The sequence below is a fragment of the Oncorhynchus keta genome, unplaced genomic scaffold, assembly GCF_023373465.1.
Source record: "Oncorhynchus keta strain PuntledgeMale-10-30-2019 unplaced genomic scaffold, Oket_V2 Un_contig_2110_pilon_pilon, whole genome shotgun sequence".
Classification (NCBI taxonomy): domain Eukaryota; kingdom Metazoa; phylum Chordata; class Actinopteri; order Salmoniformes; family Salmonidae; genus Oncorhynchus; species Oncorhynchus keta.
Window position 1 is genome coordinate 10,625 of NW_026282313.1, and position 4,376 is coordinate 15,000.

The 4,376-nt window shown below is 47.3% G+C and overlaps 1 protein-coding gene across 4 annotated transcripts in view; it reads left to right on the forward strand.

The window, feature by feature from the left end:
- The first annotated feature begins 3,732 nt into the window (after window positions 1–3,732).
- mettl22 (methyltransferase 22, Kin17 lysine) overlaps window positions 3,733–4,376 on the forward strand; it is a 55,956-nt gene continuing 55,312 nt past the window's right edge. For 2 of the 4 annotated variants that reach the window (XR_008107870.1, XM_052504915.1), the window contains exon 1: window positions 3,885–4,244. The gene's annotated coding sequence lies outside the window, so the exon portion shown is untranslated. The other 2 variants (XM_052504916.1, XM_052504917.1) reach the window with 2 other exon arrangements.

Here is a 4,376-nt window from a genome sequence, read left to right on the forward strand (position 1 = left end):
AAAATTAAAACAAATACATATACAAGTATTTACAAGGTCCCTCAATCGAGCAGTGAATTTTTAACACCGGATTCAACCACAAAGACCAGGGAGGTTTTCCAATGCCTCGCAAAGAAGGGCTCCTATTGGTTGATGGGTCAAAAAAAGAAAACATTGAATATCCATTTGAGCATGGTGACGTTATTAATTACACTTTAGATGGTGTATGAATACACCCAGTCACTACAAAGATTCAGACGTCCTTCCTAACTCAGTTGCCAGAGAGGAAGGAAACCACTCAGGGATTTCACCATGAGGCCAATGGTGACTTTAAAACAGTTACAGAGTGAAAAGGCTGTGAGAAAACTGAGGATGGATCAACAACATTGTAGTTACTCCACAATACTAACCTAAATGACAGAGTGAAAATAAGGTATCCTGTGCTATAAAAACATTATAAAATGCTATAAAAATAAAAACATTCCGAAACATCCTGTTCGTAATAAAGCACAAAAGTAAAAACGCAAAATCAAATCAGATCAAATCAAATGTATTTATATAGCCTTTCGTACATCAGCTGATATCTCAAAGTGCTGTACAGAAACGCAGCCTAAAACCCCAAACAGCAAACAATGCAGGTGTAGAAACACGATGGCAAGGAAAAACTCCCTAGAAACGGCCAAAACCTAGGAAGAAACCTAGAGAGGAACCAGGCTATGTGGGGTGGCCAGTCCTCTTCTGGCTAACAGAACATGCCAAGATGTTCAAATGTTCATAAATGACCAGCATGAGGAATGCGGGCAGGAGTAAATGTGGGGTGGCTTTTCATAGACAATCATTCAGAGTATCTCTACCGCTCCTGGTCTCTGAGTTGAAAACAGCAGGTAGGTAGCACGTCAGAGGAGGTCAGGGTGCAGCAAGGCTAAATGTGGGGTGACCAGTATCCTACCGCTCCTGCCGTCTCTAAGAGTTCAGGTCTGTAGCTGTGCCAGCAGTCAGCACCTCAGGAGTAAATGTCAGTTGGCTTTTCATAGACAATCATTTAGAGTCTCTAGAGAGTTGAATCTGGGACAGGCTATGTCAGGGGCAGCAAGTCAGCACCTCAGGAGTAAATGTGGCTTTTCATAGACAATCATTGGCTGCTCCTGCCGTCTCTAGAGAGTTCAGGTCTGGGAGAGGAGGTGAACATCAGGCTATGTGGGGTGGCCAGTCCTCAATCATTCTGGCTGTGCCGTCTAGAGAGGAAATCAGCAGGTCTGGGACAGGTGGCACGTCAGGTGGCAGGTCAGGGTGCAGATTATCACAGAACAGGAGTAAATGTCAGTTGGCTTTTCAAATGTTCATAAATGACTCAGCTGGTTGAAATAATAATAATCAATCACAGTAGTTGACAATCATTCAGAGTATCTCTAGGGTGCAGCAAGTCAGCACCTCAGGAGTATATGTCAGTTGGCAAAGAATGTGGCAAAGAAATTATCAAAGAAATATCACATTTACATAAGTATTCAGACCCTTTACTCAGTACTTTATTGAAGCACCTTTGGCAGCGGTTACAGCCTCTAGTCTTCTTGGGTATGACGCTACAAGCTTGGCAAATCTGTATTTGGGGAGTTTCTCCCATTCTTCTCTGCAGATCCTCTCAAGCTCTGTCAGGTTGAATGGGGAGGGTCACTGTACAGCTATTTTCAGGTCTCTCCAGAGATGTTCGATGGGGTTCATGTCTGGGCTCTCACTAAGCCACTCAAGAACATTCAGAGACGTGTCCCGAAGCCACTCCTGCATTGTCTTGGCTGTGTGCTTAGGGTCGTTGTCCTGTTGGAACCTTCTCAGCAGTCTGAGGTCCTGATCACTCTGGAGCAGGTTTTCATCGAGGATCTCTCTGTACTTTGCTCCGTTCATCTTTCCCTCAATCCTGACTAGTCTCCCAGTCCCTGCCCGTGAAAAACATCCCCACAGCATGATGCTGCCACCACCATGCTTCACAGTAGGGATCCTGACTAGTTTCCCAGTCCCTGCCCCTGAAAAACATCCCTGCAGCATGATGCTGCCACCACCATGCTTCACAGTAGGGATCCTGACTAGTCTCCCAGTCCCTGCCCCTGAAAAACATCTCCGCAGCATGATGCTGCCACCACCATGCTTCACAGTAGGGATCATGACTAGTCTCCCGGTCCCTGCCCCTGAAAAACATCCCCGCAGCATGATGCTGCCACCACCATGCTTCACAGTAGGGATCCTGACTAGTCTCCCAGTCCCTGCCCCTGAAAAACATCCCGCAGCATGATGCTGCCACCACCATGCTTCAAAGTAGGGATCCTGACTAGTCTCCCAGTCCCTGCCCCTGAAAAACATCCCCACAGCATGAAGCTGCCACCACCATGCTTCACAGTAGGGATCCTGACTAGTCTCCCAGTCCCTGCCCCTGAAAGACATCTCCGCTGCATGATGCTGCCACCACCATGCTTCACAGTAGGGATCCTGACTAGTCTCCCAGTCCCTGCCCCTGAAAAACATCCCCGCAGCATGATGCTGCCACCACCATGCTTCACAGTAGGGATCCTGACTAGTCTCCCAGTCCCTGCCCCTGAAAAACATCCCCGCAGCATGATGCTGCCACCACCATGCTTCACAGTAGGGATCCTGACTAGTCTCCCGGTCCCTGCCCCTGAAAAACATCCCTGCAGCATGATGCTGCCACCACCATGCTTCACAGTAGGGATCCTGACTAGTCTCCCAGTCCCTGCCCCTGAAAAACATCCCCGCAGCATGAAGCTGCCACAACCATGCTTCACAGTAGGGATCCTGACTAGTCTCCCAGTCCCTGCCCCTGAAAAACATCCCCGCTGCATGATGCTGCCACCACCATGCTTCACAGTAGGGATCCTGACTAGTCTCCCAGTCCCTGCCCCTGAAAAACATCCCCGCAGCATGATGCTGCCACCACCATGCTTCACAGTAGGGATCCTGACTAGTCTCCCATTCCCTGCCCCTGAAAAACATCCCCGCAGCATGATGCTGCCACCACCATGCTTCACAGTAGGGATCCTGACTAGTCTCCCGGTCCCTGCCCCTGAAAAACATCCCCGCAGCATGATGCTGCCACCACCATGCTTCACAGTAGGGATCCTGACTAGTCTCCCAGTCCCTGCCCCTGAAAAACATCCCCGCAGCATGAAGCTGCCACCACCATGCTTCACAGTAGGGATCCTGACTAGTCTCCCGGTCCCTGCCCCTGAAAAACATCCCCTCAGCATGATGCTGCCACCACCATGCTTCACAGTAGGGATCCTGACTAGTCTCCCGGTCCCTGCCCCTGAAAAACATCCCCGCAGCATGATGCTGCCACCACCATGCTTCACAGTAGGGATCCTGACTAGTCTCCCGGTCCCTGCCCCTGAAAAACATCCCCGCAGCATGATGCTGCCACCACCATGCTTCACAGTAGGGAACCTGACTAGTCTCCCAGTCCCTGCCCCTGAAAAACATCCCCGCAGCATGATGCTGCCACCACCATGGTTGTACTGTAATCATGTTTGACGTTTCAAAGTGTTGATCACATTATGTTAATTTAATCAGAGTTTTAGAAATGTAATTATTTGAGTGAGGAAAAGTGTCTACAACACACACATGTAGATATTTAATCACAATCTAAGTGAAATTCTAACTGTGTTTCAATTTTAATTCTAATCCAAATGTCATTTAAATTCTTTCGGAGCAGTGTTGTGGTTTACATATTGAGTTATTTCTAGATGCGTAGCACACGGAACGTTTTGAATGGCTTTTGTTTCCTTTGTTGGTGGGTGAAATAATAATGCGGCACCGCCTGTATTCTGTACGTCTAGTGTTATTTCTGAACGACTTGGAAGCTGATATTTTGAGACAATCTGCGCGTCGTCGTTGTAAGCTCAGAGTGAATTAAATGCGTGTTTATGTTATTAGACTGTATTGAATGTCATGTGTTGGAAGTGTTTCATTTAAATGTCCCTCGTTAGCTAGCGTCGTTGTTATTTAGTTAGTTATTTAGTTAGTTATTTAGTCTGCCCCTGGACCTTGCCAAGTCATTCATTATCAGAGTAGCTAGCTCATGGTAGCTGTTTCTAGCAGGTTCCCTCCCACCCATTCAGTTACGTTTGTCAGAAGTTCCCACCGTAGAGAAAAGGCTCGTTTATTTGACCAAATGAAAACATGTTTACCAGACACAGGTCTTTGCAGCATTTTCATTGACAGCTTCTGGCTAGAAAAGTTAGCTAACTACCACTGGAAAGGTGAGTGACCGCTAACAGTTGTAAGTAACGTTGGCTGCTATAACTGCAGGGCATAACAACATACATTTTAGCCACACCGACTAAGAAGATTGTGTTTAAGAACCATTTATGATGTCTCTTGTTGACATAATG